This window comes from Acinonyx jubatus, chromosome B3 (assembly GCF_027475565.1).
Source record: "Acinonyx jubatus isolate Ajub_Pintada_27869175 chromosome B3, VMU_Ajub_asm_v1.0, whole genome shotgun sequence".
Classification (NCBI taxonomy): domain Eukaryota; kingdom Metazoa; phylum Chordata; class Mammalia; order Carnivora; family Felidae; genus Acinonyx; species Acinonyx jubatus.
The window spans coordinates 29,609,543-29,632,831 of NC_069386.1; the positions used below are offsets into that span (position 1 = coordinate 29,609,543).

The 23,289-nt window shown below is 37.8% G+C and overlaps 1 protein-coding gene across 10 annotated transcripts in view; it reads right to left on the reverse strand.

Annotated features, from left to right (window-relative positions):
• The window catches only part of PEAK1 (pseudopodium enriched atypical kinase 1), a 310,300-nt gene that overhangs the window by 246,550 nt on the left and 40,461 nt on the right, over positions 1-23,289 (reverse strand). For 7 of the 10 annotated variants that reach the window (XM_027067828.2, XM_027067831.2, XM_053223697.1 and 4 more), the window contains exon 2: positions 3,679-3,805. The exons of 2 other annotated variants lie outside the window; for them this stretch is intronic. The gene's annotated coding sequence lies outside the window, so the exon portion shown is untranslated. Of the gene's footprint in view, positions 1-3,678; positions 3,806-8,134; positions 8,223-23,289 lie in introns of all 10 variants that reach the window. One more of the 10 variants, XM_053223695.1, reaches the window with a different exon arrangement.

Below are 23,289 nucleotides of genomic sequence, written 5' to 3' on the forward strand. Positions count from 1 at the left end.
AAATGTGTACAAATCACAATGGAAATACAGAAGGGGAAAGGACTTAATTCTTCCTGGGGAAGTGAAAAAAAAAGGCTTATCAGCCTAGTTTTTTAACTGAGTGTTATAAGGAGTTTGGTAGATATATGAGAGGCTGCTCACAAGAAAAGGGGAGCATGAAAGACCTACAGCCTGTGCAAAGTTGTATAGATAGAAAAGAGTACTTATTTGGCAGGGCAACACCATAGCCCCAAAATAAGTAAGGATGAAAAAATAAGCAATGACCAGAACGGGGAACAAAGGATCTTCAATAAGACAAGTTAGGAAGTTTGGACTTGATCCCAATGAAAATGTGAAGCACTGAAAAGTTTCCAGCAGTGATGTGATAATGGATTTGGCTTTAGAAAAATCCTTCTGGCCATATGTGATATAATGATTTATAATAATTTATATCATCTGAATGACCAAAATATATTTCTCAGATATATTCGATCTTCAACCACAGTTCCTGAAAACACTTCAGACCATAAAGGTGAAATGGATGTCTTACTAATGAAGGTGGTCTTTTGTATCCCACCCAAGGGTGGGGATTTGTTGCCAGGAGGATCAACCATGTGATCAGAGGGTTGGAACTTTCAATCACCCTCACTCCACACCAGGGCCTCAGGGAGGAAAGAGGGGCTGGAGGTTGAATCAACCAATGGCCAATGACTTAGTCAATCATGACTATGTAAGAAGTCTCCATGAAAACCCAAGAGGACAGTTTTTTTGGTCTTCTTTTTCAGAGAGCTTCCATGTTTGGGGAACTAGAACGCTGAGCCAGGCCCCCAGCTCCATAACGACAGAAGCTCCTTTGTTTGGGATGTCACCCTATGTATCACCCTATGTATCTCTTCATCTGGATGTTGATTCATATCCTTTTTCATATCCTGTAATAAACTGGTAAATGTAAGTAAGAGTTTCCCTGAATTCTGTGAGCTGCTCTAGCAAATCAATTTGGAGGTCACTGGAACCTACAATCTGTAGCTGGTTGGTCAGAAGCACAGGTAACAGACTTTACAACAGGTGTCTGTGAAGTAGAGGGTGAGGGCAGTCTTGTAGGACTAAACCCTTAACCTGTGGAATCTGAAGCTATCTCTGGGTAGACAGCATCAGAATTGAGTTGAATTCTCATAAATCCTACTGGTGTCTGAGAACTGCTTAGCATTGTGTAGGAACTCCTGTCCCCAACACTGAAATTGAATCTGGAAACCCTAAAAGACAACAAAAGGAAGGAATAATGGTGGACTCAATCAATTTTGGTAGCCCTATTAAAAGATTATTAAGGGGCAGGGTGCCTGAGTGACTTAGTCGGTTAGGTAGCACACAGCCTGCTTTGGATTTTCTCTCTCCTCTCACTACTCACTGTCTCTCAAAAATAAACATTTTTTTAAAAAGATATTAAGGGTGCTTGGATGGCTCAGCTGAAGAAAGGTGCCACTCTTGATCTCGGGGTTGTGAGTTCGAGCCCCACATTGGGTACAGTTTAAATAAAAACTATTTTAAAAAAAAGATTATTAAAATCACTACTACGCTTATGTCTAGGCAACATGACCTGGCCCTTATGAGGCCATACCATTCTCAAATAACAAGCAATGCAAGGGCCAAGAGTAAGTGCCTTATTGGGTCTCACACCCAGAGACCACTTTTCACCTAACTGGAACTCCAGAACACCTAGCTCAAATGGCTGAGTCCATTTCCAGAACAGGTCTTCATGCAGGTGTATGCACCCCAAGACCTGAAGGGTAGCTAAGGGGTAGCTATTGAGGGAAGATTGTGGGGCGGGGAATGGGGCGGGGCAGGAGGGGGGGCAGGCTCTGTGGAGAGAGCTTGGACACTTTACCACAATAAAAAAAAACAAAATAAAATAGCTGTGCCTGGGTGGCTCAGTCAGTTAAGCATCTGACTCTTGATTTCAGGTCAGGTCATGATCTCATGGTTTCTGAGTTCAAGCCCCACGTCAGGCTCTACACTGACAACTCAGAGGGATTCTGTCTCCTTCTCTTTCTGCCTCTTCCCCACTTGTACACTCTCTATTTAAAAATAAATAAAAATAAAATAAAATATATATCTGCAATATTACATATGTAATATATATTATATATAATGTATATATTTCAAAATAGTTTAATTATGCAACATTGTGAATTAGCAATTTCACAGCATACTCATGTATAAATGAATATTTGTGCCTAAAACCTATGCTTCTTTAAGATATATATCACCAACCTAAAGTTTTAAAAATTGTATTGTATCAAGAAGATCTGAAATAATTCTTTAACAGAAAACAAAAATGTTACTCCTATAAGATGGACATACTAAATTCAGGATCAACTCACTAAAAAGTCAAAGCAATATGAAGGTAGATATGCCAACCAGGTTTTGAAAACAGCTTGATTTAAAAAAAATTCATTTAGTAAAGGATCGATGTGTGGCTAAAGGCAGATATTTGTTATACACAAATGAGCTACTGTATTGCACAGCCCTTCCCATCAGCGTACAGAGATGCATCACCCGCACATTAAATACAGACTCAGTGAGCAGAACACCGCAGCGAGCATCTGTTGGCTAATGACAAAGAAAACCATGGACCCTTTGAGGCTAATTTCCACCCAGCTATAAGCATGTAAGCAGCAAACACATGCACTGCTTTTCAGTATCAACCCCAAATATCCATGAAAAAGAAGATCTTCAGCATTCATGTTATTTTGTGTCAAAAGCAATACATGTATTAATTATATATGCTAACCAAGATATTCAGAAAAAGTTAACTCTAAATAAGCAGAAGTCAAAAACACAACTGCATTTTATTCTCATTCCACTTTTCTTTGTATCAATATCCATGGTCAGGGAAATGACTCGTCTAAGGAAGGCACTAGATGAAAACTGTAAACTAGGCAAAGTTTGTCTTCTTACATGATCAGTTACTTTTTTCTGTCCCTGTCTCATTACCTTTTTTTCCTCCCTACCCTATCCCCAATATTCTCATATTTTCCCAGACATCTGCCATAATGTTCTCTGGGGCTTGCCTTGGCCTCTCTTTCCCCTGTGTTGAAATTTATCATACCTACATATATTTCTCAGAGTGTCATGTGACCTGATAACAGCCCCCACAAATATCCCTAACTGCTTTCACTTCTCCTCCTGTCCAATGCTTTTACCTAACTTCAGGACCACACCCTCTCCTGCCTTCTCAGAAACCTTTTAAATAGGCTTTACCTTTCCTATATATTCAACTTTCCCTCTTCACTAGTGTCTTTCCCTCATTACATAAGCATATTTTAAGACTCTACCTAAGAAAGCAATTAAACCTTTAGCTTAAAAGGTAAATAAATAGGGGGTGCCTGGGTGGCTCAGTTGGTTTAGTGTCAGACTTTAGCTCAGGTTATAATCTCGCAGTCCCATCCGTGGGTTCAAGTCCCATGTCGGGCTCTGTGCTGACAGCTCAGAGCCTGGAGGCTGCTTCAGGTTCTATGTCTTCCCCCCCTCACCCCCTGCCCTCTCTCTGCCCTTCCCCACTCATGCTCTGTCTCTCTCTCTCTCTCTCTCTCTCTCTCTCTCAAAAATGAACAAAATTTTTTATTTTTTGTTTTAATTTTGTTTATTAATAAATAAACAAAAAAATTTTAAGGTAAATAAATGCTAGTATATAAAACTTACCCTATGGTGTCCTCCCCTTAGTCTCTGCCTTTCCCCTCACCACATTCACTCCTCAGGCCACGGCAGTGAGACTTCTGCTCACACCATTACATTAATCCAAGGACTCTTCATCTAGAGGCTGGAGGGTCTGTGGATAGAATTCAGAAGACCTATGAACTTGGATGGGAAAATAAATTATTTCTTTATTTCCTCCAACTTCTAAAATCACTAATACTTACTGTATTTACTAATTTACTATAGGCCTGCCACTACCTTGCTGTGTATCATGCTAAATAAATACAAAATACCTTATTATAATTAGTTCGATAATAATATTTTAATATAATTGAGCTACCTCTGTAATTTGTTTTTTTTGTTTTTTGTTTTTTTTTTTGAGAGAGACAGACAGACAGACAGAGCGCCAGCAGGGGCGGAGCAGAGACAGAGGGAGACACAGAACTCAAAGCAGGCTCCAGGCTCCACACTGTCACCACAGAGCCTGATTCAGGGCTCAAACTTACAAACCATGAGATCATGACCTCAGCTGAAGTCGGACACTCAACGTACTAAGCCACCCAGGTACCCCTGACTTCCTCTGTAATTCTATGTATTTTATTTTATCCATCTGCGGCAAACTATGTTTTACAACTATGCTGCAAAAATACCTCCAATTCCACATGCTCTTCTATGGTGTAAATTTGCTGCTCACCCACAAAGGCATCGAGTCTGCTTCTCTTCTTAAATCCAAGCTGGCATTTACCTTGCTTATAACCAAGAGAGTGTGGTGAGGTGACAATAAGTGACTTCCCAGGCTGTTAGGAAAAGTGATGCAGGTTCTGGGACTAGGTCTGGTGGTTTGTTTAATAGCAATAGTTTCCAGAACAGAATCTGGCACCTGGAACTGGAGTGGTGACATAATAAAAACATAAAACATGTGACATCAGCTTTGGGATTGGGTGGTAGATGTGAACAGGAGAAGGGCCACAGGGATCTCACTAGCAGAAGCCTGATGAGCCTTGAAGAGGCTACTGGGACTTTAAGGAGAGTGAGTTAAAATGTTATCAGAAGCTGGAGGAAAGAAGACCACTTATGAAGGGGCAGAAAGTTTAGCAAAACTGTTGCCTGTGGTAAATTAAAAAACAAAATGCTGGTAATGAACTGTTATTTCTAGCTAAGGTAATTTCCAAGCACAATGTCCAAAGTGTCAACTGGTTTCTTTTATATATATGATATAAAGTGCAACTAGAGAGATGAGCTGGAGAAGAAAGTACTCTGTTTTTTGACCAGAATTTAGAGGAAATGTAAAGAAACCAGCAATTGCTGGGTTCAAAAATAAAACTATTTTTCATCCACAATCTCTTCCAGCAGAGAATGCTGAAAACAAAGAAAGGTATGGGGACAAAGATCAAATACAGAGTGCTGAAAGGAAAATCTGGTCTCTGCACAGAGATGAAACCAAGGGTGTTGCTATAAAATCCTTCCCCTTCTGAATCTCCTTCCCAGTGCCTTTTCTGTACTTGTCTGCTAAAACTAGATGTGCTTAGGGGCTTTGCCCTCAATCCTGAGCAATTTCTTCTTCAACCAGTCCTGAAAAACTATTAACCTCAAAATCTCTCTCTCAAGCCCCCCCACCTCTCTCCAAGAACTGCATACAGACCTGCATTTCTCCCTCTTGAATATCTCAGAAAAACCCCAAACTAAATATTTCAAGAACATATCTATCTCCCATCCCACAAGTTCTTTCTATACCCAAACATGCACTGGAAATAAATAGCAGTGTGGCATCCCTTTAATTGCCCAATTTAGGAATCATCCCTGATTCTTTTCCCCCTCTCTCCTTTCTTCCAATCAATATCTAACCAGTTTATCAAGTTCTATAGACTCTACCTGCCCCGACACACCATTGCCAAAATATAGGACCCACTGTGGATATGAGTACATACTTTTCTATCTAGAATGCAACTCCTGTTATAAACATAAGTACTTTGCTAGGTATTAATTTAATTCAACAATATAGAACACCTTCTCTGTGGCAAATCTGGCAGGACCTTTACCAGGACTAGGCATGCAAAACTGACAGAAACGGAAGGGACTCCATTTAGAAAGGCTCCATGTCTACTGTTTCTCTGCTAGGCTCCAATTACTCATGGTCTATATTTCACCTTGCATCTGAGTAAACCAAAGAAGCTATGATCCCACTCCAAGGAGAAGCAAAAAAGTTAACCATTCTCCAAGTTCTGTCGTAGGCCACCAAACACCTGATAACATCTAAGAAGAAAGAGATCACGAGCAAGTTCCAGGACGATAGCTTCAAACCTCGGTCGACACTGGTGCCAATACCCACTACCTTTGGTGATTTATGGAAAAACACCTACTGTTCACCTGACACTTGCCTTTGATCAGACCCTACCCTGGATTCCTGAAGGAACGTGTACCCTGGGCCCCTTTCCAATACAAACACCTAAGCAGGGAGAGTAACTTCTTTTCTGAGGCTCCCAGATACTCCTCTTCTGTACGCTATCACTTACACTATTAAATAAACTCTCCTCTCACTTCCTCCAGGCTGTCATTTGATTTCTACCCTGCATGAAGCCAAGGACCTTCTTGGCTGGTCCTTCAGGACCCTCTCTGGGTCCTCGGACCTAGACTTCCTACATCAAAACAAAGTGAGAAATAGGTCCTGTCTCGTCTCTGGAATCACACAGAAGAAAAATAAGTACAACACAGGGGTTTATAATGGAAGGTAACATTGCAGGATGAACTAATTCTTTGGTGGGGGCAGAGATACAGCAGGCAGTAAACAAAATGACAGAACAAATATAGTACATTCTCCTGGAGGAGCAAGTTTCTTTGTTGATGTAAGTAACTTAAAAGATTTTAACATCGGGGAGCCTGGGTAGCTCAGTTGATTAAGCGTCCGACATTGGCTCAGGTCATGATCTCATGGTTTGGGTTTGAACCCCATATCGGGCTCTCTGCTATCAGCACAGAGCCTGTTTCAGATCCTGTGTCTCCTTCTCTCTCTGCATCTCCCTTGCTCATGCTCTCCCTCTCTCTCAAAAAAAAAAAAAAAAACATTGGGGCCCCGGGGTGACTCAGCCAGTTAAATGTCCAACTTCAGCTCAGGTCATGATCTCACAGTCCATGAGTTCGAGCCCACACTGGGCTCTGTGCTGACAGCTCAGAGCCTGGATCTTGCTTCAGATTTTCTCTCTCTCTCTCTCTCTCAAAAATAAATATTTTAAAAATTTAAAATATTAAAAAAAATTTTTTTAATAAAAAAAGATTTTAACATCAACATACTCATTATAAACAGAACATAAATTTAATGAAAGATACAATAAAATACTTAAAAATTCAGGGGTTATCTTGGGCAAGAATAACTGTCCAGAATTAGAATTTCAAGTAACATTACTAAGCAGAAGGACAGACACTTTAAGTCAGAGACCCTCTTAGAAGTGAATAAGTCACATTACCTAAAGGGCCTGTTGGGCCTACCTATCCAAAAAGGCAACCAGGGCTGGATGACCAAACATTCCGTGAAACACCAATGGATGATCAAAAAGGTTCTGTGGGACTCTTTGCTACAGCCGGCCTCACCTCCACACAGCCTTTGTGGAGGGCTTCAGACACAGCACAGAAGAGGCCTTGCAGATGACTTGGGAATCCTGAACAAACTCATTTTTTTGTCAGATTAAAGTTACCCGTAACTATGTAAAGGAAGTCTACGAAGGCTAAGAAAAATGTGACACTGGCTCTAATTCCTGCCAAGATGTTGAATTAGCAAAACTGCTGACCCTTCTCAGAAGATCAGCCCTTGCGGAAGTTACAGAGAAAAAGTGGAAAGAACTATGAGAAACACCTGGAGGCACAAGGACCCATTTGGAACCGGAATGTGTGGAATGGTGGCTTTGGCCTGAGGCAAGAGGCAGCTCACTTGAGGCTGTGAGATAACAAAACAGAAGAACTCCTGCAGATTTTTGCTTTTCATAGGCTCCAGCACCTAGGTGCACACAACCTGGCTCCACACATGCATTCCTTGGACCTCAGGTCCTCAGGAAAATAGTCAGGCGCTTAGAAAACAGCTGAATACACACTAACCTTCCCTGGCCCCCTCCTTCTACTCCTCTAACACCAGAAATTGGGCGGGCGGAGTGCCAATAATCTTAGTGGTGCCTCCTCCTAAAGGCAGCTTCTTCCTCTAGAGAAACAGGTAAAGAAGTGACCTGAGGTTATGTTAAATGGGGTGAGAAGTAATTGACTCAAGCTCTCTGGTGCCTAGGGCTCTCCAATTCCTGCCCCAGACATTGCTGGGACTGATATAAACCTAATCAATCCTCCCCACAGAAGCAGTGTCTGACAAGGGAAAATATCAAGTACCAAATAGAAAATGTAAAACAAGATGTTTTAGTCTATTAGAGCTGCCATAACAAAATACCATAGACTGGGTGGCTTAAACAACAGAAATATTTCTCACAGTTCGGGAGGCTAGAAGGGTACCAGCATGGTCACGTTCTGGTGAAAACTCTCTTTCTGGCTGGCAGGTGGCCACCTCTGGCTATGTCCTTATAGAGAGAGGAGAGAGAAAAAGCAAGCTCTCTAATATCTGTTGTAATCAAAGCACTGTTCCCATCAGACCAGGGAACTTCACAACTTCATCTAACACTAATTTCCTCCCAAAGTCCCCATCCCAAACACCAACACACTGGGACTTCAACACAGGAATTCGGCGGGGGGCGGGGGGGGGGGGGGGGGGGGACACAAACATTCAGTGCATCATCTATGTTTAAAAAAAAATAATAAGGTGCAATTTGATCCTAACATCATACCATAGGAAAAATCAACTCCAGTTGGTTAAGGACTTAAATGAGAAAAGGAACTTTAAAAAGCTTAGTGGAAAATATGAGTATCTTTTAACCTCAGGGTAAGGAAGGATTTTGTAAATAAGACAAGAAAAATCTGTAATAAAACTAAGAACCATTTTTCAAAAAATACCTTAAACATAGTGAAAATACAAGTTATAAACTAGGAAAAAGTATTCATAATACACTTAACTTATAATGCATTATTATCAAGAACATATAAAGCAAGAACACACATACCCAAAACATGACCAGAAAAATGGATAAGAGACATTCAAGAGGCTTTGACAGCAGCACACATACTTATAACCAATAAATGTATGAACAATCTTAAACACTGGGGATCATGGAAATTCAAAGCAAAACTCTTTGTCAGTAAAACAGTAAAAAGCTTTGAAAACAGACCAAAAAGAAAAGATTACCAACCGTTCTCTCTAGCTCATGCATTCATTACCTCTACCTTCGCCTTTGAGCAATTTTTCAATTTAAAATTTGTAGAAAATTGATAATAATGTGAACTATTCTTATGCACAAAAGAGCAAATTAGTTGTGTCCAGTGGATTACAGGTGATAATTGCCCACTGGATAGACCAGCTTTTGCGTCTATTTGAAAAATTCATTTCAGCTTTTTTTGCTGAATATAAATGAGTGCCTCTTCAAATTTGTCTTTGAACTGACTTTAACATCTTACCAGTTTCCTCATTAACTAGTGAGTTAAATAAAATATTTGACAAGTGTTCATTTTATATCTGTATGAGTCACGATTATAACCCCTTTTTAAATCCTTTTAAAAATCCTTTTAACACCACAATTAGAATTCAATATCACCCATTTATGATTAAAAGGAAAAGAAAAAAAACCTTTCAGCAAATGAGGAATAAGAAGGGGCTATTCAACCTGAAGATAACAACTTTACAGTTAAAGTCTGAAAATCTCCCTAAACTCAGGAACAAACCAAGGGCATCTGCTCTCACCACTTTTCTTTTTCCTTTTTTTTTTTGGGGGGGGGGGGGAGAGCCTACACAGGCATGCGAGCAGGAAAGAGGGGCAGAGGGGGAAGAGAGAAAAATCTTAAGCAAGCTCCACACCCAGCATGGAGCCCAACGTGGGTCTTGATCTCATGACTGTGAGATCATGACCTGAGCCAAAACCAAGAATCGAACACTTAATTGACTGAGCCACCCAGGTGCCCCTGCTCTCACCAATTCTATTCAATATGGTACTAGAGGTTCTAGTCAGTAAAATGAGGGAAGGAAAAGAAATACAGGTTGATAGGAAGGAATAAAATTGTCTTTACTTACATACACATCATAATTACATAGTAAAGCCTAGAGAATCAAAACAAAATAGCAACAACCCCCCCCCCCAACACACACATAAAGCTACTAAAACGAACAAAGGCTAATATACAAAATTCAGTTATATTTTTACATACTAGTAACGAACAGTGGAAATGAAATACTTCTAAAATGTCATAACAGCATTGAAAATCAAAGTGCAATATCTGTATACTGAAAACTAAAATAAAAATTATAGTTCTTGAGAAATTAAAGATGATCTAAATAAACAGATCATGTTTACAGTATTAAGATGTCTACTCTCTCCAAATTGATCTGTGGAGTGAACATGGTATCAAGTAAAATCTACAGATGTTTTTGTGGAAAATGAAAACCTAATCCTAAAATTTCTACGGAAAAGAAAAAATTTTTCTACGGAAAAATGAGGGAAGGAAAAGAAATACAGGTTGATAGGAAGGAATAAAATTGTCTTTACTTACATATACATCATAATTACATGGTAAAGCCTAGAGAATCAAAACAAAATAGCAACAACCCCCCCCCCAACACACACATAAAGCTACTAAAACGAACAAAGGCTAATATACAAAATTCAGTTATATTTTTACATACTAGTAACGAACAGTGGAAATGAAATACTTCTAAAATGTCATAACAGCATTGAAAATCAAAGTGCAATATCTGTATACTGAAAACTAAAATAAAAATTATAGTTCTTGAGAAATTAAAGATGATCTAAATAAACAGATCATGTTTACAGTATTAAGATGTCTACTCTCTCCAAATTGATCTGTGGAGTGAACATGGTATCAAGTAAAATCTACAGATGTTTTTGTGGAAAATGAAAACCTAATCCTAAAATTTCTACAGAAAAGTGGATTCTAAATTGCATATAAATATACAAAGGACCTAGAAGAGTCAAAACAAATCTTTAAGAAGAACAAAATTGAAGAACACTATTTCACTTCAAAACTTATTGTAAAACTACTATAATCAAGATAGCATAGTATCAGCAAAGGAAAAAATGTCAATAAAACAGAAGATCTAACCCAGACATACACATATATAACCAACTGATTTCTGACAAAGTCTTCAAAGTACTTAATGAGAAAAAGAAAGTCTTTTCAACAAATGGTGCTGGGAAAACTGGATATCCACATGCAAAAGAATGAAGTTGGACCTGTACTTAACAACATGTACAAAACTTATTTCAAAATGGATCAAATATCTAAATGTAAGACCTAAAAAACAATAAAACTCTTGGAAGAAAATATAGGACAAAAGCTTCATGACATTGGATTTGGCAGGGATTTCTTGGATAAGGATACCAAAGGCACAGGTAACAAAAATTCAAAACAAAATGGACCTCATGAAAATTTTAAAACCTTGCATATCAAAAGACACTATTCACAGAGTAAAAAAGAAGGCCACAACATAGGAGAAAATAGTTACAATCATGTATCTGATAAGGGATTAATATCCAGAATATATAGAGAACACCTAACACTCACCAACAACAAAACAACCCAATCCAAAAATGGGCAAAGGACTTTAATATACATTTCTCCAAGAAGATTTACAAATGGCCAATTAGCACAGGAAAAGACACGACATCATTGATCACTAGGGAAATGCAAATCAAAACTACAAAGAGATACCATCACATCCATTAGGATGGCTACTATCGAAAAAAAAGAAAAACATAAAGTAAGTGCTGATGTGGATGTGGAAAACTTGGAACTCTGCACTGTTGGGGGAATTTAAAATGGTACCATTCCTGGTACCATTAAAACAGTATGGTGATTCCTCAAAAATGAATAGAATTACCTCATGATCCAGCAATTCTACTTCTGGGTATATACCCCAAAGAATCAAAAGCAGGGTCTCAAAGAGATATTGTACTCCCATGTTCACAGGAGCATTTCTCACTACAGCTAAAACATGGAAGCAACCAAGTAACCATCAACACATGAATGCATAAACAAAATGTGGTATTATACATACAATGGAATATCATCATTCAGCCTCAAAAAGGAAGAATATTGTGCCATATGCTACAACATGGATGAACCTTGAGGACATTATAATAGATGAAATAAGCTAGTTACTAAAAGACAAATACTGTAGGATTCCACTCACATGAGGTACTAGAGAAGTCAAAATCAAGACAGAAAGTATAATGGTGGTTGCCAGGGAGTAGGGTAAGAGGAAAATGGGGGTTTACATTTTGTAAATGTAAACTGTAAAACACACTGTTTAAATGCTTAATACCGCTGAACTGTATGCTTAAAAATGGCCAAGATGATAAATTTATGTTATATTTTACAATTTTTAAAAAAAAGACATTTAAAAAGAATGGGAGGAAAGAAATTGGTGAGATGAGAACAGATGAATTTCTTTAAAAAAAAAAAAAAGTGACAGAAGTCAGAAAAGTGGTTTGCTCTGGTGAGAGGAAAGAAAGTCAAGGAAAGAGCTTTAGGGAACTTAAAGAATAATAAAAAATTTTTAATTTTATACAGGAGAGGATTACATAAGTGTATGCATTTGTCAAAACTCATTAAACTGTGTATCCAAGATTTAGGCATTTTATTATAAAATTGAAAAGTGTACCTCAATTTTTAGGGTTTTTTTTTAAAGATCACAATTAAATACTATTTTCGATCATTTAACTAACAAAATTTAAAAGTCTGAAAACTCCAAGTATTAAAGAGACCATAAAACAGGATCTCTTATATAATGGTGATAGTGATTTATTTCCAATCACTCTAGAAATAAATTTTGTATTATCTCTTTAAATTTACCATTTACTACCCTATGATCCAGCAATCCCGTTCATAGGTATATGCACAGGAGAGTCTCTTGCACATGTACTGCAAGTCATATATGGGAATGTTTCTCACATTAGTTTATAAATAGCAAACACCTAAAAACAAGATTCTTATCACTCAATCCCAGAAATAAAATGAGCATGATAAGTAAGGGTACCACTTTTGAATATTTAAGATATCTTTATGTTTTAAAGACAACTCAGTTTTGGTATATACATGTTATCAGCTGGTTCAATGTGTGTATGCACAGAATAAATCAAGGTATTACAATGATTTTCTACTTTTTGAAGGTAGAATTTATTCATTCAACATGATTTTTATAGGAGTAAACACTGGAACCCAAAGAAATTCAGGTTACATAATTTATACTATATTCATATACAAAATATCCTGCAGCTATAAATATGAATGAAGTAGATCTAAGTATACAGAAATATCTCCAAGATAAGCACACTGAAAAAGCAAGAAGTAAAACAGTAAGTTCTCGTGAATTAAAATAAATTCCAAATATATATATATATATATATATATATATATATATATATATATATATATATTTGTAAAAAACAGTTTGAAAGTAAATAAACTGTTAATGGTATTTCCTTCTGAAAATAGGGACAGGGGATCTAAAGTGAAGGGAAGACTTACTTTTCACTGTAAATCCTTTTGTACCATCTGGACTTCCGACTGTATACCCATTTTTTCAATTTACATGGAGACAGAAGAGAAAGAGGCCCTCAAACAACATTTATGTTTCCAGTAAGCAACCTCTCCTATGCCTTACAGCAGATATTCTAAACCTTCATCATTCCCCTCAAACTCCACATCTCACCCCTATTGCCTACTACCAGAACATCACCAACCACAATATCCCTAAGCCAACAACTTTGTTTTCTACTTCTGGGAAAAGGGGAACTCCTTATACTTCCTAATTCACACCCATAAATTTACCTCTGGCTACATCCCTGAGTACCTCCTTCCTTCAGAAGAAAGAGGCCACTCCAGGCAAATCTTGTGTTCTTATGCAATCTCCTGTCCCTACAGGAAAGCCTGCTTCCTCTATTATTCCTCTCTCCACTTCTACAAGCTTGCTCTTAACTGGTCCTTTCTCCTACCACCTCTGTATATGCATGCTCAAGCCGCTTCTCTTATATTAAAAAATATCTTATGTTCCCCTCTATGTAGCACCCTAACCTCATTCTTGCCGTTCACAGTTAAACTTCTCACAAGAGTAGTGACAGTCTCTACTTGAGTCTCTTCTCCCATTTACTGCTCAACCTACCACAACCTTGCTTCAGTCTCCACTGCTACAAAAAAAAAAACAAAAAAAAAACCAAAAAAACCACTCTTGCTGAAATCATGAAAAGATGAAACCGTTATCATTCTGTGAACCTTATTTTACTTCATCTCTCTGCATTATCGGACATTGCTGACTGCTTCCACCCGTCTTGAATCCCTTTGCTTCTGCTGACACATTTCTTTCCTGACTCTCCACTATGCACTGCAGATTCAAAGACAAATATGGCAAAGTCCCTAATTTCAAGAGGCACAGATTCTAAAATAAGAGAAATATATGTAAACAATAAGAACACATTGAAAAAGTACTATGACAGTGGCAGGTATAAAGCGCTATGGTAGGTTTGTAATGGGATAAGAGAGGGAACATGCATTTTAGGAGGAGGAAATTAGCATGGACAAAGGTACATGTATAAATCAACAGTTTATAGAGGGAATTTAATGGATAATGATTGAGCACACAAGTTTTGAAACCAAGCAATCTGATTCTACCACTTAGCATGGGGCGTGTCATATATTGAAAGGTCTTAATAAATGTTAAAACCTTCATGACAAAAACAATCAATAAACTAGGAATAAAAGGAAATTTCCTCAACCTGATAAAGGACAGTTACAAAAAAACCACAGCTTAACAACAATGCTGAAAGATTGAATGCTTTCCCCCTAAGATCAGGAACAAGACAAAGATGTCTAGTCTTACCATTTCTATTTAACATTGTGCTGAAGGTTTTAGCCAGGGCACCAGGTAAGAAAAGGACATAAAAGGCATCCAGATTGGAAAGGAAGAAATAAAACTATCACTATTTGTGGATGACATAATTTTATACATATAAAATTCCAAGTAATACATTAACGGACTATTAAAACTGCTAGTTGAATTAAAAATTCAGTGAGGTTGCATGATACAAAAATTAATTATATTTCCACACACTAGCAATGAACAATCCAAAAATGAAAGAAAATAATTTCATTTACAATAGTACTAAAAAAAAAAAAGAATAAGGGGCTTAGGAACAAATTTAGCAAAAGAAATAGAAGACATACACTAAAAACTATAAAACATCATTGAAAGAAATTAAAGAACACCTAAATAAATGGAAAGATCTCCAATGTTCACAGATTGGAGAACATACTATTATAAAATCCCCAACTTGATTTATAGATTCATAACACAGATTCAACACAACCCCTATCAAAATCCCAGCTGGACTGTTCTGGTAGAAATTGACAAGCTGATCCTAAAATTCATAGGAAAATGCAAGGGACCCAGAAGAGCCAAAACAATCTTGAATAGGAAGAACAAAACTGGAGAACTTACACTTCATGATTTCAAAACTCACTACAAAACTACAATAATCAAAATATGAGTTACTGTCATGAGAGATGTATAAATCATTGGAATAGAATTTAAAGTTCAGAAACAAACCTTACATTTATGATCAACTGATATTCTTCAAGATTCTTCAGTGCTCTGGGACACGTGGATATCCGAATGCAAAAGCATGAAGCTGAGTCTCTACCTCAAACCATGTATAAAAATTAACTCAAAATGGATCATAGACCTAAATTTAAAAGCTCAAACTTACAAGAAAATATGAGTAAATCTTCATGATCTTGAATCAGGCAATGGTTTTTTAGATACAATAGCAAAAGCACAAACAACAAAAGAAAAATAGATACAATTAAAAACATTTGTGCTTCAGGGGCACCTGGGTGGCTCAGTTGGTTAAGTGTCCCACTCTTGATTTCACTTTAGGTCATGATCTCACAGTTCGAGGGATCAAGCCCCACATGGGGCACAGAGCCTGCTTGGGATTCTATCTCTCCCTCTCTCTCTGCCCCTCACCTGCTCATTCTCATGCTCTCTCAAAATAAATAAACATTAAAAGAACCATTTGTGCTTCAAAGGACGCTATCAAGAAAGTAAAAAGACAACTCACAAAATGGGAGAAAAAAATTTGTAAATCATATATTTCATAAGTGACTTGTATCCAGAATATATATAAAAAAAAAACTCTTACAATAAATTGGCAAAGGATTTGAATACACATTTCTTCAAAAAAGACATATAAATGGACAATAAACACATGAAAAGATACTCAACAGCATTACTCATTGGGGAAACAGAAATCAAAACCACAATGAGGAACAACTTCCCATTCACTACAATGGCTATAACTTAAAAAAAAAAAAAAAAGACAGTAACAAATGTAGGTGAGGATATGAAGAAAATGGAATCCCCATACATTGCTGGTGGGAATGTAAAATAATACGGTCTCTTTAAAAGAGTTCCTCAAACTATTAAACATGGAGTTACCAAATGACCCAGTAAATTACACTTTTAGGTATCTACCCAAAAGATACTAAATTATATACATACAAAAACTTACACGCAAACGTTCATAGCAAAAAGCTTAGAATACCCAGAATGTGTAAACAACCCAAATGTCCAACAATTGATGAATGGATAAGCTAAATATGGTATATACATATTAAGGAGTCTGGCTCCTGATCAAAAACTTAAAAACTCTATGTGTAACTTTTCCAGCCTGACTATAAGCAATTACAAAGGCTTTACCTGGCAGGCCTCACATGGGAGAGCTGCCATACCCACACCAGACCGGGTACACAGCCAGTGCACTGCAGTCTCTGAAGAGAGCTGTAGTCAAAAACTCAGGCTTCCCCTGGCTAACCATGCTCGTAAGCAGAGCTACATTCCCAGCCCAGGTGCTAGACTTCATTCAGAAGTCTGTTTATCCGTGGCCTTCAGCTGAGGCCTCTCCTCATTCACCTCTGCTGAGGCCTTCTCATTAGGGAGGAAAGAAACACTGAAGACACTTTTTCTCTACTCTCACTCTGTGCCTTTCCATCCCAAGACCTTCCACCTCACTCCTTAACCGGCCCGAGGTCCATAAAACTGCAGGAACCTCTTGTCTGGTGCTCCCTCAGTAGCGAGACAATCTACCTCCTACCTCCATACTGACTCACCCGAGTGGGGGGCCTGCACTTTCTGAGGTTTACCCTCTTACTTATACTATCTCAGTTAAGTGAATAAAAGCTCAACTGTTACTTTCATTTTGGATCATTGTTTTTAATCAGCTACCCTGACACCTGAAAGTTCAGGTCTCTCTCCCTCTTTGGCTCACCTGACCTAACACAATGGAATATCATTCAGCCATAAAAAGTAATGAGGTATCGATTCATGCAAAAACATGGATGAACCCTTAAAACTTTATGCTAAGTGAAAGAAATAAGTCACAAAAGATCACATATTGTACAATTTCATTTATATGAAATGTCCAGAAGAGGGAGAGCTATAGAGACAGAAGAGCTGACAGAAACTGAAAGGAGGGAGGAATGAGTGATGACTGCTAAAGAGTACCAATGTCCCTTTGGAGTGACGAAAATATTCTAAAATCAGACTGTGGTGATGGCTGTACAACTCTGTAGCCACAATAAAAAAATCCACTGAATTAAACACTTTAAATAAATAGGTGAATTTTAAGGTATGTAATTTATTTCTTAAAAAAATTTTTTAATGTTTATTTATTTTTGAAAGAGAGAGGGACAGAGTGCAAGCAGGAAAGGGGCAGAGAGAGCAGGAGACCCACACGCCCCTGTATGTAAATTATTTCTCAATAAATCTGGTTTTTATTTATTTTTAAAAATTTTTTTTAATGTTTACTTATTTGAGAGAGAGAGAGAGAGAGAGAGAAAGACAAAGAGCTCGAGCAGAGGAAAGGCAGAGAGAGAATGAGACACGGAATCCAAAGCAGGCTCCAGGCTCTGAGCTGTCAGCACAGAGCCTGATGCAGGGCTCAAACTCACAAACCACAAGATCATGACCTGAACTGAAGTCGGACATTTAACCGACTGAGCCACCCAAGTGCCCCAATAAATCCAGCTTTTAAAAAACATTATGGCCGCCTGGGTGGCAGGGTTGGTTCAGCATCTGACTGTTGATTTTGCCTCAGGTCATGATCTCACGGTTTGAGTTCAAGCCCCACATCAGGCTCTGCAATGACCACACAGAGCCTGCTTTGGATTCTCTTTCTGCCCCTCCCCTGCTCGAGCTCTCTCTCTGCTCTCTCAAAATAAATAAACATTTTTTTAAATTTTTCATTAATAAACATTAGCTGAAACATTCCTACAGCATTAGTGAGAAGGAAAAATGGGTAAAGAGATTATACCACTCTGGGGGCGCCTGGGTGGCTCGGTCGGTTGAGCGACCGACTTCAGCTCACGTCATGATCTTACAGTTTGTGAGTTCGAGCCCCGCGTCGGGCTCTGCTGCCAGCTCAGAGCCTGGAGCCTGCTTCTGATTCTGTGTCTCCCTCTCTCTCTGACCCTCCCCCACTCATGCTCTGTCTCTCTCTGCCTCAGAAATAAATAAACATTAAAAAAATTAAAAAAAAAAAAGAGATTATACCACTCTGTAAAGGAGTTTCTAAAATATCCTTTAAGCAATGTAAAGATATTGAAAGGATTGTTGAGTCACAGACTGACACGTTGACATTCATCTTTTAGTATAAGGAATCTCATAACTGTGACAAGAATGACTTAGAGAGTGGCTGGATTCAAGGTGGAAAGACCAGATGACAGACATATAATGGTTCACTTAAAAAATTAAGAGATGAAGAGAACCGGAGTCCAGACATGCAACAAAAGAGAAAGGGCTATGAACCTATCTTTAGAATAAAATGCTACTATGGAAATCTTCTGTCAAAACCAACTTTTAACATATTAAAGGAAATGTCCTTATTTCATAAGCCCCCCAGAGGGAACTACAGAAAATAATCAAGGCCAGGAAAGCAGAGTGTTAGAAAACTCCTAATAACTGACTTATTAAAACAGTTACTAGTTGTTGAAATCTATCACTTAACAAATTAAGGCTTTATCTTCAGGAATATCAAATTATAATGTCAATATCATTCTCAAACGTATGTCAGAATGCCAGTGCCAACTCTATCTTTGAGTATAAAGGAAAAATTTCTTTGGAATTACAATGGAAAAATTCGCTCAAAACTATTGTAGTCACTAGAATCAGCTTCATTTCCTTCAATCAAATGTCCTATAAACTAAAGTAAGCATGCTATATATGTAGCTTTATAATAAATAATACTGTATTTGCCTATTAAACTCTCAGAGGAAAAGACATTTGACACCACCTTAAATTTTTCAAAAATAATTCTTTCTCACTATAAAATTAAGGCATGTGCATTCAAAAAGTATCTCATCTCAGGTTTTAGACAAATCCACAAAGAATTGTCTATAGCATAAGTTCCACTTCAGGCAAATACCTGAAAAAAAAAAAAAAAAAAGAAAAAGAAAAAGACATGGTCAATATAACTAAATCTGAGTAGAGAACCTAACTTTTTCAGTAGAACCCTAACGTGACCTTTTACTCACTAAACTTGTGTGTTCAAGTTGTACTTTACGAGTCTATAGAATGTCAAGAATCTTAATTCTGCCAGACTTCTTTTGCCTTTAATTAAACTTAAAAGAACATATACTATACTAATGAGGGTGGAAGATGGGGGAGGATCAATCCAAGAAAGATAATTTTCTTTCACTTGTTCAAATCTTCAAAAGAAAAGTCATTTTCTTTTCTTTTTTTTTTTTTTAATGTTTATTCATTTTTGAGAGAGAGAGAGAGAGAGCAACCACAAGCAGGGAGGGGCAGAGAGAGAGGGAGACACAAAATCCGAAGCAGGCTGCAGGCTCTGAGCTGTCAGCCCAGAGCCTGACACGGGGTTCAAACCCACAAACCATGAGATCATGACCTGAGTCGAAGTTAGATGCTCAATGGACTGAGCCACCCAGGCACCCCAAGAAAATGCATTTTTAAAAGTTTACACTCCCTATAATATCGCCATCATGACTTTCTATTCTCACAAAAAATACAAAATTCAAAAATCTGGAAATATAAAAGTAAACCAATAGCACATGTTTACAAAGCCTAAGTAAAAGGAAAGGTTAAATAAAACTGGCTCATAAATTATGAAAATGTTTATCTACATTGGCAAAGAAAATCAAATTAAAATTAAAAAATAAAAAATTATTTTTATTTAATAAAAATGAGTAAAATAGTTTTAGACATTAAAGATATAACACAGGAAATATGTGTGTGTTAATCAGGATTCAGATAGTAAAGATGAGTAAAATATATCAGACATCTGAGAGTTTTCAAGGCATTTAGAAATAAAGGACATAATCTGAAATACAAGGTTACCAAGATTGCAAGAAAAAGAATGGAGAATTCTTTTTTTTTTTTTAATGTTTTTAATTTATTTTTGAGAGAGAGAGAACGAGCAAGGGAGGAACAGAGAGAGGAGGACAAGAGGATCCAAAGCGGGCTTTGCACTGACAGAAATGAGCCTGATGCGGGGCTCGAACTCCAGAAACACTAGGTCATGACCTGAGCAGAAATCAAGAGCTGGACAGACCCTTAACTGACTGCGTCATTCAGGCTCTCTGAATGGAGAATTCTTGACACATATTAGCTTCCTGACCCTTAGAAAATATAACCTATAAGTAGTCAATAAAAATTAATGGAATACCCTATCACCAAGCTGGTCTTGGTTTCTAAATTCTAAAAACCTTAAAGAATAAGGAGCCCCATCAACTAAATCAAGGGTCAAAGGACATCTGGGAGGCCAAATCCAGCCCATGCCTGTTTTTGTCTGGCCCTTGAGCTAAGAACAGTTTTTACGTTTAAAAAAAGTTGTGAAAAAACAAAAAACAATACGCAACAGACAGTAGCCACAAAACTTAAAATACTATCTCGCGTTTTACAGAAAAAGTTGCTGCCCTCTGAACTAAACAATTCCTAAATGAGTGAAACAGGTCTTAGTGGTGGCTCTAATCCAGAGATTGAAAGTGTGCCATGGTGTCCTAGTATATTAGAACTGGAAGGAAGCTCTAAGACCATCTTTCCTCCCCATCATGTTACAAAGAAAGTGACTTAAATTTCTTAAAGCCCAGAAATTGCAATCTTCCAGGTCTACTGCCTCCTGAATCCAATATGATTTACATCCTATCACACCACTGGCCCCCTTTTCTTTTAGTGGGGTAACTGGAGAATCAAAGAGAGGTACAGTAAGGGTGAGTACACTCTCCTCCAACTCTCCACTGAGCTCTTCCGATGCACAAGTAATCAATTGACCAAAGTGGGCTACTGATAAACTTCATATTTGACCAGCTCAGCATCCTATTTTCTCAGCTTCATCTCCTTCCAAAATAAGCAAATGAATCTACTTAACATTCCTGAAAAAACACCTTGTCTTTTTGGTCCTGAAGACCTCAGTATATGCGGTTTCTCTCCCAAGGGCAACTCCTCCCTTCTCCACCTACCCAAATTCTACCATCCTTCATGCCCAATTTAACAAATATGACACCTTCAAAAAGCTTATAATCCAATAGGAACATAGTTCAGATACACACACAACAAAGTAAAAAAGATAAATATCCCCCAAGATGTAACTAGAAATTCTTAGTAAAATGTCATCTCTGAGGAAAATGTTTAGGTAAGCCTTTGGGAAAGCCTCTGAATAAGATGTTGAAGGACATTAAAAAAAAGTTTTTAAGATTGGTTACACAGTGCTGCCATTGCACGTAACACCAATCAACTGTGCACTTTAAAATGTCTAAGATGGTAAATTCTGTGTTACGTATATTTTACCACAATTAAAAGAAAAAAAAAAAAGACATCTTAAGATCACAGAGCTGGGCGCCTGGGTGGCTCAGTTGCTTAAGCGTCCAACTTCAGCTCAGGTCATGATCTCGCGGTTTGTGAGTTTGAGCCCTGCATCAGGCTCTGTGCTGACAGCTCAGAGCCTGCAACCTGCTTCAGATTCTGTGTCTCCCTCTCTCTCTGCCCCTCCCCTGCTCACACTCTGTCTCTGTCTCTCAAAAATGAATAAATGTAAAAAATAATAATAAATAAATACATACATACATACATACATACATACCACAGAGCAAGATGATAATGTTTCAAGGAACAAGCACTTGCTTTTATCAATAATAAATTTGATATAAATTTAAATTATAAAAGCTAAACACCTATCCTAAAGCAATGTTTTTACATTTGTAAGTACCTTAAAATTAGACAAAGTGGGGAATTGTGAATATAATGAGAGTTGCCTAGGAGATCAAATTCTGTAAAATAAAACAGAACCTACATCTAGAAACCACTAACTTCTGGCAGCTAGATAAATAAATGTTCACAAGATTCCAAATTAAGAAAGAAAAAAAGTTTAAGGACAGAGAGGAAAGGGGGGCACTCCAGGAAGTGGAAATGGAGTGAATAAAGGACAAAAGGGACAATGTGTTGTGGCAAGGATTCTCACCGTCTTTTTTTTCCCCTAGATTTGCCTCTAGCCAAGTGATGACAAGGAATATCCTCAATTTCTAAGGTACCTGGGCCACCCGTGATATTGAATAGGCTACCAAAAGCCACAGACGGAATATGCTGGTTCAAGTAATCAAAGTAATTCAAAGTAGATAGTCCATTCCTGCTTCAGTTTCCAGGTAAACTTTTGTGAACAACAAAACTCTGCAAAACCAAATATAAATTCCATGCATTTGAGAATTAATCTGTTATTTTTATAACATTTAAGCACACCAAAGGGGCTGAGAGTTTTTACTTTTTGATTATTTTTGTTTCCTCTGAGTAATTTTATTCTATGAATAGCAACCTTTGCTATGCTGTTTATTCCATGCCTAGAGCTTAGTAGACGCTCTCTAAATACCTGTTGAATTAATATTGGGATATAATATACATTTCACTTAAAATACTCCTCCTTTCTAACTATCAGAGTAATAGTAAGTAGAGAGACAATAAGTAACATTAATTGAAAATATTTTTAAAATCAAGCCATCTAGGACGTCTGGGTGGCTCAGTCAGTTAAGCGCCTGACTCTTGATTTCAGCTCAGGTCATGATCTCATGGTTCCTGAGTTCGAGCCCACATCAGGCTTTTCACTGACAGTGCAGAGCCTGCTTGGGACACACTCACTCACTCTCTCACTCACTCTCTCTCTCTCTCTCTCCCCGTCCTCTGCTCGCGTACTCGCTCTCTCAAAATAAGTAAATAAACTTTAAAAAAAAAAAAAAGATTGGGGCGCCTGGGTGGCTCAGTCGGTTGAGTGTCCGACTTCGGCTCAGGTCATGATCTAGCAGTTTGTGAGTTCGAGCCCCGCGTCGGGCTCTGTGCTGACAGCTCGGAGCCTGGAGCCTGATTCGGATTCTGTGTGTGTTTCTCTCTCTCTGCCCCTCCTCCACTCACGTTCTGTCTCTTTTTCTCCTTTGGAAATAAATATTAAAAAAAATTTTTTTTTAAATGAA